The following is a 15,996-nucleotide window of genomic DNA, read 5'->3' as shown; positions in this document are numbered from 1 at the left end:
CATCTAAAGAAATCAAGACAATTTCCACCATAAACATCAAGCTTCAGTTGAGCTATCAAATGGAAGAAGGAACTCAGCCAATATAAGATGTTATGTATTAACTATTGGGATGCCCAGAGCATGCAGATGAGGAAAATTTACCTTGAGAAATAATCTATTTTTCCCAAACTACCAACGAGTCACAGACAGATAATAAGAACACTAGTATACCTAATTTACCTTCACTATGCAATATAGAAAGTGGAATGTAATACATGAGCTGGAGACATCAAAAAGACAACATAAGTTTCTATATTTACCCTTGAATTCTGTTATCAATCATTAAAATCTGACATGTATATTGTATATACCAACTTCAATATGTGAATGAATTTTTGAAAAATGGAAATATCTCCCAAGATGACCACTGCTTACAATTAGCTACTAACATATGGGGAATGCCAGTAAGGATCCTAGTTAAATTCTTAATGTCAATATAAACACAACAAATGTGTGCAATATCAGTACAGAATTGACATAATTATAATTATATACTGCTGTATATCAACACAATACTACTGTAACATCAATATAGTTTAAATACAAAGCTATGAACATTTGGATAATGAGTCAAAAATGATCCTCACATTTAACCTAATACTTAAGTACTTGGAAAGCACATCGCTGAAGTGAATGGAATTAAAAAAAAAAAAAAAGGTAAAAAAACTAAAATAACCAGGAGAAAAAAAGTACAGATATATTATGGGAGTAATTAGCGCAGAATCAAAGAATGCTACCAATTCCCTCTCTAAACCGTGAAGACCGGACTTTACTCTGAATCCTCATTATCCATAACACACAGGGAGGATAAATGCTAGGCGTTCAGTAAAAAGATTTTTCGTATGAAAAAAAATAGTGAACATTGATTTCATTCTGCCATCAATGTGAGTGTGGGGTTACCATAGCCCATGAAATTTGAACCTAGCACACCCAGAACAAAAATAAACCACATGCTGATTACTGGGTTTCACCCAATCTGAATGGTGAAATATCAACTCCCCAAATCAGATGGGGTCCACTTGACCAGGCATCTATATATTGCAACTCCCTATGGGTTCTTTGAAGAATCAAATCTTTAAAGATGGAAATAAAAAAGAAATTCTTAAGAATTAGTAAATTCAATCAGTAATAAAAATAGATACAGTTAATGTATCCAATGAACTGTGAAGGGTATGCAAAGGTTTTGGCTTCTCAAGTTTCTCCTCACCGAGAAATAGACAATAACCCTCAAATACTGGGACTAAGGCATATTTTATGCCCCATTTATATCTTGGCATAATTCTTATTGCTTGAATTCCACACAGTCTGACTGCCCTATAATGTCTGGGGATTTTTGTTTGTTTTTATTTCAGAATATTATGGGAATACAAACGTTTTGGTTACATGATTTGCTTTTGTGCAGTATGAGTCAAAGTTATATGTGTGCCCATCACCAAGATAGTGTGCAATGTACCCATGAGGCGTGAATTTACCCATCCTCTCCTCCCCTCTCCCACCTGCTTGGTTTCTGTTGAGTTTCACTACTATATGCACACACGGGTGTTGATTAATGTCTGTTTTTTTAATTCAGGACCTATGTTATATTATTGGCACTTAATCAACACATGGTCTTTAGGAACTGAGTTTTTCACAGGGGACAGCTGCTCTAGGCCAACCAGCTATGGGAGGGCAGTCGAGTCAGTGTTCCGTCTATAGCGGCGGTGACAGTGCCCCACTCCTGCAGGGAGGCAGGCACCATTAGTCAGGTTACAGGCTAAGCCTCTGTAACAAATGGATCCCAAATAGTGAATTGAGAGAGATGGAATTTTATTTCTCTCTCAAGTGTCAGCCTAGAGGTAGATGGCAAGTGGCACAACTCTGCTTCAGGAGGTTACTCAGGACTCAGTTCACTTCCTTGTTGTTACTCCCAAATCTTCCAGGGCACTGTCATCTGCTTAGGCTGGGTCATGGTCACATCTTTATTCCAGCCCATAAGATGGAATAAAAAAATGAAATGGGATGCAAGCAATTTCCTTTTAAATATGTGACACTGTAGCTTGTACCCATCACTTTAGTTAACATTACCTTGGCAAGAACTTAGTACCATGGACCCATCTTGCTCCAACAGAGACTAGGAAATACAGCCTATGGTAGGGCAGTCATGTTCCCAGTCAAATATGTTAAGAAAAAAAAAGAAGGAAGAGAATAGATTTTAGTGGGCAGCTAACATACCTATATGGAAATAATTTGAAACAAACAACAACAACCACCAAAAACAAAAGGGTAATGTTCCCTTACCTTTTTTGTGAATAGAATTCAGATATGAATGGGAGTCCTCCATTTAAGTAATGCCTGCATATTTCCATTAAACGGCCCTATGTAACAGTATCTCCAGGTATTACACTGGAATCATTTTCTAGTCCATATCAAGTGAAAAACCTTATGTTTCTATGGAACCAATCCATCAATTTGATCTTATCCTAGCTCTGGAAAGCATAAGTGACACTGGGTGCAATTTGGTCCTATACTTACATTTTGCTGATGAGAAAACTAAGGTAAAAGATGATCGAGTGGCAAGAAATGGTGTCCCTGTGTCCAAGATTACTGGCTTGGGTGTCTGGAGGTCTGAGTTCTAGGCTCTGCTACTGTTTCCTGTCCATTTCTCTCATTCTTTTAATATTGTACTATTTTAGTATAGAGATGTGGAATAACACCAGGTAGGGGTAGGGTGAATCTAGAATGCTAGTCTGACTTAAATCAGATGGAAATAGATAGAATGTAGAAGATTGATTAAGGAGCCACAAACAGAAGCACCTGAATATTGGCCTTTGTCCTTCCATGATTACTTATGAAAATATCCTTTTATACATCCTGCATGCTTATACACCCTGTGATTTCTAGGTCTCATGCCCATCTAGTGAAATAAAACAGGGGAAATTAAGGCATATGTCACAGGGGAAATATTGCCTTCATACAGAAAAGCATACCATTGTTCATATGGTATTACTTAACATACTTTGTCGTGATCCTACAAATCTTTTCACTACAAATTAATTTGAATAAAAGAATAAAGTCTAGAAAATTAAATTAGATATAGTCCAGCATCCATTCTTGAATAAAGTTTGAAAGCTACTGGTGACTAGAGGATCTCTCATCATGGTGTAAAAAGTTTTAAAATAGGAAGAATCATACTTTTGCCCAGTCCTATTGTGGGCATGATCTTCTTAGACCAGCTCAGGTTATAAGTTACTAAAAAACTAACTCAATTTTAGAACAAAGTAAGAATGTCAAATCCAAAGGTCAAATCCATATGGTATTTAGTATTATTTAGTTTTTAAAACATTTTCCATAATTTGAAGATCTTATTTTTATACCATTCTTTCAGTGTAGTTTAGAGTTGGTAATCTATAACGTTTAATATTTTTTAAAGAGTTTTCACTATTCATTGTAAATTTTATTTTTTTAATTCCACCATCCCTCCCTTTTTTCCTTCCTTCCTACCTTCTTTTCTTCCTTACACAAAATATTGACTAAGTACTTAGTATATGCCAGGTACCCTATTTGAGACTAGGGCTGTAGAATGAATGAGATAGTATCTGCTTGCATTAAGCTTACAATCTATTAGTGAAAACAGATACTAACATAATTTTTTTCTACTTTTGTAAGGAGTAATAGTGTACTGTGGATTTGAGGATTTAAATACCTCCTTTTATCAATTCTGCCCTCTGAATTTCTGGAAAATATCCAAGTTCAACCCAAAAAACATTATTCTTTCAAAAAATGCTTTTAATATCAATTCCAGCTCAACAAAAAGACTTCTGAAATCAGGATTTAGAGGTGTATATGAATAAATTATTCATGGGACAGTAACCTGTCTGAGCCCACTCACAGCTTCCCTATGCCCCCAAATGCTCCATGGCCAGAGCAATATGGAGATTCCTCAATAGACACCGAATTGACTGTTGGACTCAATGTTGCAAATTTGATTTTTTAAATGTGCCTCTCTACAAAGGTTTGTGGACCTGCTATATTTTTATGAGTTAGTCAACCTGAAATTTAAGAATGGATTATAAAGATGTCACTTTGTACAACCAAAAAATAAAGACAGAAAGAGAGGGATTTAGAGGGGGGAGACAGAGACAGAGAGAGAGAGAGAGAGAGAGAGAGAGAGGAGAGATATCCTGCATAAGGAAACTTTAAAAATCCCACCACAACAGATGGCTTGTGCCATTTTGAATTTAGTCTCCCTAAGGAGCAAACCCTTGTAGAGGCTATTAAAGCTTCTGTTTGCAAGAGAAAATGCTATTTCAATGTTGATGGCTATATCTATGTGACCTCCATTGAAAACAAAGTCACAGATATTTACCCTCATTCAGGAGGAGTAAAACAATGAGGTTGGAAGACTAAACCCACCCAGTGTCACATGCGTCTTTGAGAACTGATTAAAGTGACAGCAGGGTAACAAAACTGCGCCACTCAATACAAGCTTTGCCTTAAGGAATAAAAATAAAATAGGCACATTACTCCTCAAAGACACATATTTTATTTAGTTGTTAAGAGTGGAGTGTTGGAATTTTTGAAGAACTGTTGCTATTTAATAGAGGTGAAAGTTTTAATGTGAATACTGCCTGTGTGAGCGCGTGTGTGCAAAGTTGGCGTGACACATTCTGCTCAAATTAGACTTCTAAATAACTAGTAACAGCTGTGGTGCTTAGAAATCAGTTAGGTTTAAACGATGATGTCATGTACTTATATAAGTAAAATAGGTGTACTTATGGGATGGCGGAGTACATAACACTTTTTATCTAGAAGAGATGGTGTGCAGGTACCTTCCTTTAGAGGCAGTAAATATGCCACATCCCAAAATAAATTATATTTTTCCACACCCTTAAAATTGTTATCCTCATATACCACTTAAAAATATGTAAGTCCATATAGACGGAAGAGGTAGGAACAGACATATAAAAATTATTTCATGGCAGCAAGAAAAATTACCAAACACAAAATTGTGAATGTGTATTCACTTATATTCCTGTATTTGAAATGAGATCCCTGTTACATAGATGACTGAGATCCTCAGCCCATGATTTAAAAAAAAAAAAAAATATGACCTCAGAAAACAGCCAGGTTTGTAGAATTACATTTTTATTTTCTAAAGGCACATTAACAGCAAAAGCTAGCAAATAAAAATTGCTTTGAGAGACAATTATAATTAATTTACTAATTATCTTTTCTGTTGGTAAACATTGGCTAGAGGTTAATGTCAGGGAACCTGTTTGCCCTAAAATTTAGAAATAGAGTAATACAATAAGCACAGTGAATCTGACTGTAATAATTTGAGAAAGAGATAATATTTGCATGTAGAAAAAAGAGCAAATTTTAAAATTAAGGATACAAATGCACAAATATTTTTCTGTTACTAGAGGTCTGAAATCATGAGTAAGTCCAGATCTGATGTTTCTCTTCAAACTTAAAGATAGAAAAATAGCAGTTAGTAATACAATGTACTTATTTTGAGATTGCCTTGTAAAAGAGCAGGTTAATTATAAAAGCATTATTCATTTATGTGAAAAAATTTTGCACATGTACTTGATTAAAGAAAAGCTCAAAAGAAATGAATTATTTTTGTTTTGAAACTAAAAATATGGCTCTTTCAAATGCCTTTCTTTCCAAAGCCTTTAAAAAAAAAGAGAACAGCTTCTCATTCAGAAACATAGAAGACAAGTGTTCTTCCAAGGAAGCCCATGTTATTCACTCTTTGCACCCCTCATTTCCTAAATTGGGGGAGTCTGGTGCTAACATACTCTCTTCATAAAATCACCAGTGCCTCTCATTTCAGCTATTAAGTATTTAAAGGCAAGTAGTTTGGGAATGAATCTATCACTTCTACTAAGCCTGTGTGGGCTAAATAAAGTCCAAATTCTCAAAATGGCTTGCCATCTTAAAGAAAGAAGAAATGTTTAAGAGGACACTTAGAGGAAGAAGTGTTTCCAAAAGAAGTTATGGTGATATAATATGGTAAGCAAAAAAATGTTTGCTATGTCCTACACTCAGCTGGAACATCTCCTGTTTGGAGATATTTCACAAAATGATTTCACAGGCAAATGGTTTAATGCATGGCCAGCCAATTTAGCCTTTATTTTAAATATATTCTTTATGCATATAGATATTTTGAGATTGTGCCTTCTGGAATGATTACTGAAACCACATTGAAAAGTCATTATGCAGAAACATGGGTGTACAAATAGTTCATAGCTTAGGGGAACTATAAATAGAACTGACTGAATCTTGTTAAAGAGTTCATGTCCTGGTTATTTAAAAGAACTATTTTGGTGGCATTGATTAGCTATAACACTTCTAATTTGCATTTCACTAAAATAAAGTATGAAAAACAATCGCACACAATTTTTGGAAAGGAATATTGATGAAAAATACACTGAAATGAAAAATGAAATATGGTCTAATTCCAACAGAAGGGCAAGTTTTCTTTTTCCATTATGTCATCATTCTTTAATTCTAAGACAATGTAAAGTAAATATCCATGATTCTTAGGTTTATGTATTCTAGAGACCAGTGATTATTAGAAAATATAGAAATATCTAGATAATTTAAAAAGATTTCACTGATAATTGTTTGGAATAAAGCAATTTCTTCCCCGGGAATCATTCTAATATTATATGACAATGTCAATTACATGTGGTTCTGATATAACACTTGTCACTATCAGAGAAGTAATAGAAAATATGACTAATTTTTCAGGTATAATCATGAATTTGATAAAATAAAACAGCATACTAGTCTTGATACAATTCCACCATCTTCATCTTAAGAAATACTCTTTGAGTAGTGATACCCTTACTTTATTACCATTCCTTTCAAGGAATCCTTAAGTGACTTGCAAAGTCTTCATTTCAACCTTCCTACTTATTTTTTTCACATTTAATGGCTAATTGTTAGTATTTCAAGAAATGGATAATGCTTTGATAGCTTTGGTGGACTCCTAAGGGGTACTGAGACATAGTTTACATTGAATATAGATATTCGTATGTATGCATACATATATAAAATATATATGCTACATATGTATACGTGTGTGCATATACATATATGCAACTTCAGCAACTTACAAGATCATGACATATATCCTAGTTGAAACTACCCTGTTTGGGGATTAACATGCACAACCTTATCCCTGAATGAGGTTGAAAGTTTATAACCTCACAGACATTGATGGCTAATTTTTAAAACATTGATAAATTCAAAAATGTATATCTCTAAACAGCTTAATTATCTATTGCATGGAACTATTTGGAAGTATTTGAAGTATGACTTACTCATTGATATCAGGTTTTATAAGCTTTCAATACATGCAACTATTTTTAAAGCATTCCATCTATTAACACCCTATATTAAATATCACAGTAAAAATGAGAAATAAAATATCGGATGACAAACTCAAACCTATCCTGCACAAAATATTTCTTGATATCTTATTTTTCATAGAAATATAATTATAAATACTTTAATTCAAAATACATAAAGAAAGATAGTTCAGGCGCTTGTGTGATGGGAGTGATTTATTTAATACCTGGTTTCCAGATCGTCTTTTCCCTGAACATATTGATAGTCTTTTCTCTATCCCTCTGTCTCTTTAGCTGCTAGCAAGGGTAATGTCAACCTAATTGAAATTGTTAACCAATAACAATCTTATTTTAAATACTTTAAATAATTTAAATGTACGGACCTCATGAAAAATGGCGATACATCATAATGCTTTAAGAGTTCGAGGAAGATATTGCCATAGTATTTAAATAGGACTAGCTACTTAACTCTGTGTCCTGTGAAATGTTCTGCATATATTAATAGATTGCTGAGGTATATTGAGGGAAAATTAAGCCCATGAACAGCGGGGAAGATGTTTTTACAACATATGCCAATGAAATAGTCATTTGCTATCACTTACTTAAGTAAACCCAAAAGATAGATTTTTGGGCTTGTATCCAAAAAAGGAGGGTCTGGCAGGGAACTGCAAAAGCTTCAAAACTGGGGAAATCATTCAGAAGGCATTTCAAATTCAACTGTTATGGTTTAATTTAGATTTGCTTTGTTAATCCATATTATATATATTAATAATTTCAGTTATAGTTTCCATGAATTAGAAGGAGAATGGTTTTTCATAAAGTGCACAGGAAATTGGATTCATGTGAAGAAATAGAATGACTAAAAGAAAACACTAACGTTAAATGACACGGTCATGTAGACTTAAATATCTCACTTCTTTAATTAATCAATCAACAAATTATTCAGTCCATCAGCAAATAATTACAAGTGCCTATTATGTATTCATCACTTTGCTAAACACACAAGGGATACAGTGCGGTTATTATTTGTTCATTCTGGGACACCTCAGTTAAGAGAAAACTAGCAACACTTTTGCCTTATATGAAGCCAGTAATAATAATGTACTTTCAGTATTAATTGGTCCTGAGGCAAGCACCTGACCCAAGATAGGTCAACTGGAGTTTGATCCTAAGATTCTTTAAAAATGAGCTATGGAATGGAGAACAGTTGGTGGTCAGATTGTGATATATGAAGCTTGGGAATTCAATAGTCAGTTTCCTGCCAAAGGGACTGAGAGACTGAAGCCAGCATTTAGAGTAGAGATGAGAACAGAGTATCTGGAAGACATTCAGTGTTGCATCCATTAACTCTGGGAGCTCGCTGGGCCCTTGCACTTTTCAGAGTTACCTAAGATACCCCAGCGTCCTTCAAACAAGTCTCTTCTATCTAATATAGTTCAAGTCATCTTCCTATTCCTTGCACTCAAAAGAATTATTATTAACATACCAATGAATCAATAAACATTTCTGACAGCTTATATGATGCTCCCCACTTTTGAAGACATTTGGAAGAATCAGGTTTAGACACAGTACACGAAGGTACAATGTAAAACTCATCCAAACTACTGCCATCCAGCACACATTAACTAAGTAACTACTATCTGTTCTCCTAGGACCTTGGAACAGAGGTGTCCAAGACAGTCTTTGGATAAAGGCCAAAAATTGGAATAATTAAATGGGGGAATATAAAAACACTGAAGACAAGAAAAAACCTAGACGTATTGAAGAATAATAATGCTTGATCATAAACTGTTCCCATTCCTTTTAACCTTAACCTCCTCCTACCAATAAACTAGTTTTCTATATACATTCCCCTCAGGGGAAAAGCAGTTACTGGCTGCTGACAAAAGAGTCTCTGCAGTTTTGATTTTTAAGATCCAGGAAACAAGAGCTTACTAAAAAGGAATCCTAAGGTCCAGCCTTAGGTTAGTGTCTTAGGTTAGTGACTTAGTGTCTAAGTCACTTAGAGAAGCTGAACGTCCAGTATAGTGCTAGAAAAGCAGCAGAGAATGCCTAAGCTGCTCCAAGGCCTCCTTCCTGTAATTTCCCCCCATGCTCAGTAGAGAAGTGCTGAGAAGGCTGCAAAACCAGAGGCAGCCGAGGTGGGAATAAGGTGGATGAGAGAGGTTTATGTTGTGACCAGCACCAAGGCAGGGAATCAAAAGCAGGGACAAACACAGCATGCCCATAGACCAGACACACAGCTGGACCCAAGCACCCCGCTCAGACCAAACTCCCTCCTACCCCCTCCAAGTCCTGATGAAGGATGATACGTAAACTCAATTACCACCACCCCAGCACAGATCACTCCAGCAGGGGGAAAAAGAGAGGCAGTAGAAGTCAGAATGTTCACTGGACTGAGTTTAAATTCTGAATTAATTACATTTAAAACAGACTACGACTGAGATATCTTGAGTGGGCAAGTTTACTTTTTTTGTATCCCAAGGAGAAAATATAGGTACTCATGAGCTAGTTGAGTTTCATAGGAATATATTGAAGTATTTTAAATCTGTTAAAATACATGATCACATAAAAATCTGGAAGAAAAATAAGGTACTCATGGTTATCAAATAGTGAAATGCATTCATTAATTATAAATATATATACCCCCAGAGACTGTATAGTTCCTGAATATGGATATTAGGAAACATAATGGAAAATAAACTTTCTATTTATATTATATAATATAAATTCTTATTATAAAACAGACTTTTGATGGCAAGACATATGAAGGTTCAGTTAGGAAAAACTAATCTAGAATGTATGACTTACTATAAATTTAGAATAATGAACTTCATACTTGAACTTAGAATGTCTAGGTCCTAGCTCTGTCTCTCACAAGTATTCTCTTGAGTGTGTCACTTAACAGATCTGAGATGCATTTTATTAATTTGTAAAACAGAGAATATAAAGCCTTTTCTACCTACCCCATCTGATTATTTTGAAAACCAAATGATAATATATGTGAAAGCACTTTAAAATTTCAAAGCTCTATAACAACATAAGATTAAAATCATAACACTCAAATAGCAGTTCTCTCATAAAGAGTTCATAGTACATGGCCATTATTATTCATAAATTACATATGAATGGCTAGAACATGATATAGAAACAAAGCAATCCAAAAATGTGTGGTAGCTTAATAAAACAAAGTTATATTTCTTGCTCATGCTATATATCCAATGAAGGTTGGCAGGAGACTGCACCGCATAGTCACTCAGGGCCAAAATCAAACAAAATCTGTATAATCTTGAGATGCTGCTATATCAATAAGTAGCATCAGAATTTGCTGCATCATTGGAGCAGAAAGTGCATGGGGAATGTACACACACCCTTAATTGCTTGAGATCAAAGGGGACATAGTTCCCTTTCATTCAAAGCCCATTGGCCAAAATTTTCTACATGAGCCCAATCTAGCTACAAGGAAGAAAGTCTTTGCATGTGTCCAAAAATGAAGAGAAGTGAATATAGAGAAGTTTTTAATCTCTTATGAAAAGACACCATGAAAGACAGAAAAGACTTATGAAACATGTTAATATATTTTAAACATTATATTTAATTGGGAATATAAAACAAAAATAAATAAAATAATTTTAAAAAACAAGTAAGTGCATACTTCTAGTGACTATCATTTCAAAATGCCCAAAGAAGGGAGATATATTGCAACCCACTGCTTTTTCCTGAGGACCACATAGTCTTTTCTGGTAAAAGCATCTTTATTTTCCTTTGCAGAATCATAACTTGCATCATCTCAGCCCACGTGTCAGGGGTGCATGACCCAGGACTGACCAGTCACTATATTCCATATCTCTGGCAACAATGACAGGAATATGACCCCAGAACAGGTAAATGCAACTCAATTCTAAAATTATTTTTTGTAATGACAGCAAATTTCTTTTTCCAGTGGCATTGCAATTTAAAAAGAGAATATAAGCTTGGAGCTACCAGAGGTCATCACATGGAAGGAGGAAGAAAGATTTTTAAAAATGGGAAAAGAATAAATATGAATTAGTGACAATGAGCCAATGGATCAAGCAGAGCCTGAGAAATCCAGCTATGCCAATAAATTCTCTATTTGGCTTCCGTTGAGTTTCCATGGCTTGCCATGAAAACAGTCCTGACATGCATGAGAACCATATGGGTTAGGTTAGTTGCATTGGGCTTTACAGGAAAGGAGTATGAAGAGCAAACTCTGGAAGATGAGTAGGACTTACATGGTTCTAGAGGAGGTGTGTGGATACTCTCAGTGATGATGAACAGCCTAAGGAAAAATACAGAGGCGGTAATGCATATTGAATTAATTGGACTGTAAAGTATGTGGTGGTTAATAGTGACAAATAGAATTGAATGAGTTGGGTAGTAATAGATTATAAAGGGTCACAAAATTCACGTAAAATATTTTTCATTTGGTAAATAAGCAGTGGGATTCTGTGCAAGACTACAATAAGACACAAGTAAAACCAACAGAAACAACACACAGCACAGGTACACAGGCTCTCCAGCTATTGAAATTGTCAAACCCAGGCTATAAAATAACTGTGCTTACTATGTTTCAGTAGATAAAGTACAACCTCAAAATTTTGGCAGAGACTTAAAACTATAAAAATTGCTATAGCAAGTTTGAAAAGGAACAAACTTGAAATTCTAGAATAGAAAAATGAATGAAATTAAGATTTCAGAGGACAGTTTTAACAGACTATATATACACACACATATATATATATGAAGAGAAACCATAAAACACAACAGAAATAGCTATTAAAATGGTAACAGAAATAACAAAAGGATGGAAAATGATGAGGATCAGAAGAAACAAAGGCCACTCTGAGAAGTTGTAGCATATATGTAACTGGAGACACAGAAATAGAAGAGAAAAAGCATAGAACAAAAGCAATATTTAAACAGATACTTCCTAAGGATTTTCTCTAAGAAAGATTGATGAAATATATCAACTCATTGACTCAAAAAACAAACAAAACTCACAGATCACAAGCATTATAAATGAAAAATAATTACATGTAAAGGAGCAACAGTTAGATTGGCAATAGATTTTTCAAGAGCAATAATGGAAACAAGATAATATTAGAATGAAATTTTCTATGTGCTGAAATAAATAATTATAAAGCTAAAACTGTGTATTAACAAAAAATATTCATTGAAATTAAAAGTAAAATAAAGATATTTTTGAATATACAAAAACTGAATAGTTCACCACTAGCAAACTGATAGCAAAGGACATTCTAATTAATTTATTTAATAGACCTAGAGATATTCATATTATCTACTTCTTTTTAAGTGAATTTGGTAGTTTATGGCTTTCATGGAGTTTGTTTATTTCATCAAAATTGTCAAATTATTGCCATAATGTTCATAATATTCTCTTATGATCTTTTAATGTCTGTAGACTGCAATTCTGTTGTTTCTCTCTTTTGGATATTGGAAATTTGTGGCTTTTCTCCTTTATTCTTAGTTGGTCAATCTAGAAGTTAATCACTTTTATGCATCATCTTAAAGAACCAGTTTTTGAATTCATTGATTTTCTCTGTTGCTTTTCTTGTTTTCAGTTCCAGTTGCGTTCTGGTCAGGTATTTATTTCTTTTCTTCTTACATTGGGTATAATTTTGCTCTACATTTTTATTTATATATTTATTTATTTATTTCAGCATATTATGGGGGTACAAATATTTAGGTTATGTGTGATCCGTTCCCCCCTTCGTCCCTCGGAGTCAGAGCTTCAAGTGTGTCCATCCCCCAGATGGTGCGCATCACACTCATTATGTATGTATATACCCATCCCCTCCTTCCCCCTCCTGTCTACTCGATGCCCAAAAAATGTTATTCCTACATGTTCACCTAGATGTTGATCCTTGAAACCAATTTGCTGGTGAGTACATGTATTTATTTTTCCATTCTTGGGATACTTCACTTAGTAGTATGGGTTCCAGCTCTATCCAAGAAAATACAAGAGGTGCTATATCACGCTTGTTTCTTATAGCTGAATAGTACTCCATGGTATATATATATACACACCATATTTTAATAATCCACTCGTGTATTGATGGACATTTGGGTTGTTTCCACATCTTTGCAATTGTGAATTGTGCTGCTATAAACATTCAAGTGCAGGTGTCTTTTTTATAGAGTGTCTTTTCTTTTGGGTAGATGCCCAATAATGGGATTGCTGGATCAAATGGTAGATCTACTTGTATCACTTTATAGTATCTCCATATTGTTTTCCACAGAGGTTGAACTAGTTTGTAGTCTCACCAGCAGGGTAAGAGTGATCCTATCTGTCCGCATCCACACCAACATTTATTGTTTGGGGACTTTTTGGTAAAGGCCATTCTCACTGGAGATAAGTGATATCTCATTGTGGTTTTGATTTGCATTTTCATGATGATTAGAGATGTTGAGCATTTTTTCATATGTCTGTTGGCCATTATTCTGTCTTTTGAAAAGTTCTGTTCATGTCTTTTGCCCACTTTTTGATAGGGTTATTTGACTTTTTTCTTGCTGATTTTCATGAGTTCTAAATAGATTCTAGTTATTAGCCCTTTATCAGATGTGTAGCTTGCAAAAATTTTCTCCCATTCTGTAGGTCATCTGTTTCCTCTCATAACAGTTTCTTTGGCTGTGCAGAAGCTTTTTAATTTGATCAGGTCCCATTTATTTATGTTTGCTGTTGCTGTGATTGCCTTTGGGGGCTTCTTCATAAAGTCTTTGCCTAGGCCAATATATAGAAGAGTATTTCCAATGTTTTCCTCTAGAATTCTAATAGTTTCACACCTTAGGTTTAAGTCTGTTATACAGCGCAAGTTGATTTTTATGAGAGGTGAAAGGTGTGGATCCTGTTTCAGTCTTCTACATGTGGCTATCCAGTTTTTCCGGCACCATTTATTGAATAAGGATTCTTTTCCCCAGTGTATGTCTTTGTCTGCTTTGTCAAAGATCAGATGGCTATATGAGGATGGTTTTATATCTGGGTTCTCTGTCTGTTCCACTGGTCAATGTCCCTGTTCTTGTGCCAGTCCCAAGCTATTTTAATTACTATAGACTTGGAGTCTATAGTTTGAAGTCTGATAAATTGATACTTCCCATTTTGTTTTTATTGCCTAGGATTGTTTTTATTGCCTAGGATTGTTTTCATTGCCTAGGATTTTTTGCTATACAGGATCTTCTCTAGTTCCATACGAAGCATAAAATTATTTTTTCTGTATCTGTGAAAAATGATGATTGTATTTTGATAGGGATTGCGGTGACTCTGTAGATCACTTTGGGTAATACAGACATTTTAACAATGTTGATTCTGCTGACCCATGAGCATGGTATGGTTTTCCACCTGTTTACATCCTCTGCTATTTCTTTCCTCAGTGTTTCATATTTCTCCCTGTAGAGGTCTTTTACCTCCTTGGTACTTTGTTTTCTTTGTTGCTATTGTGAAAGGAATTGGGTCTTTGATATGGTTCTCAGTTTGACTCTTATTGGCATATATGAATGCGTCTAATTTGTGTGTATTGATTTTGTATCCTGAGACATTTATGAATTCATTTATCAATTCAAGGAGTCTCTTGGTTGAATCCTTGGGGTTTTCTAGATATAATATAATATCATTAGCAAAGAGTGAGAGTTTAATCTCTTCTGCCCCCATTTGGATGCCCTTAATTCCGCTCTCTTGTCTGATTGCTATAACAAGGACTTCTGGCACTATGTTGAATAGAAGTGGAGATAGTGGGCAACCTTGCCTTGTTCCAGTTCTAAGTAGGAATGCTTTCAATTTTTCCCCATTCAGTATGATGTTGGCTTTGGGTTTGTCATATATGAGTTGTATCATTTTTAGCTAAGTCCCATCTATGCCTATTTTATTAAGCGTTCTTATCATAAAAGGGTGCTGAATTTTGTCATATGCTTTTTCTGCATCTATTGAGAGGATCATATGGTCTTTGTTTTTGCTTCTGTTTATATGGTGAATTACATTTATAGATTTGAGTATGTTGAACCATCCCTGCATCTCCGGGATGAAGCCCACTTGGTCATGATGGATTACTTTCTTGATAAGCACCTGGATTCAGTTAGCTAGGATTTTTTTGAGAATTTTTGCATCTATATTCATAAGGGATATTGGTCTGTAGTTTTCTTTTCTTGTTTCATCCTTTCCTGGTTTTGGTATCAGGGTTACGTTAGCTTCATAAAATGTGTTGGGGAGGATTCCATCCTTCTCAATATTGTGGAATAATTTCTGTAGGATAGGCACAAAAAACGATGGTTAGATGCCACAAAGTAGGTGGCAATGCCTTAACCATATGCATGTTGTACAGGCCTGAGAGCCTCTTCCATCTTTGTCAAGGGGAGTGCTAACCTTCCCTCCTTTCATACAATACTGCTCTCCATTTTTTAGTTTCCTAAGATGGAAGTGAAGTTCACTGATTTAAGACATTTCTTATTTCCTAATAAGTACATTTAGTGCTGTAAGTTTTCTCTTAGTAGTGCTTTAATGAGTGCATCCTATGAATTTTGATATGCTGCATTTTTATTTTCATTAAGTGCAAAGATTGTTCTACTTTCCCTAATAATTCTGTAT

At 34.8% G+C, this 15,996-nt stretch overlaps 1 non-coding gene across 1 annotated transcript; it reads right to left on the bottom strand.

Moving 5' to 3' along the window:
• Positions 1-15,669: 15,669 nt before the first annotated feature.
• Positions 15,670-15,796, bottom strand: LOC142872452 (U6atac minor spliceosomal RNA). The gene has a single exon (XR_012920710.1). It is a non-coding gene; the product is annotated as a U6atac minor spliceosomal RNA (small nuclear RNA).
• Positions 15,797-15,996: the final 200 nt, after the last annotated feature.

Source organism: Microcebus murinus, chromosome 8 (assembly GCF_040939455.1).
Source record: "Microcebus murinus isolate Inina chromosome 8, M.murinus_Inina_mat1.0, whole genome shotgun sequence".
NCBI classification, from domain to species: Eukaryota; Metazoa; Chordata; class Mammalia; order Primates; family Cheirogaleidae; genus Microcebus; species Microcebus murinus.
The sequence above is the reverse complement of the archived record's forward strand: the minus strand, read 5'-3'. Positions and strand labels throughout refer to the sequence as shown.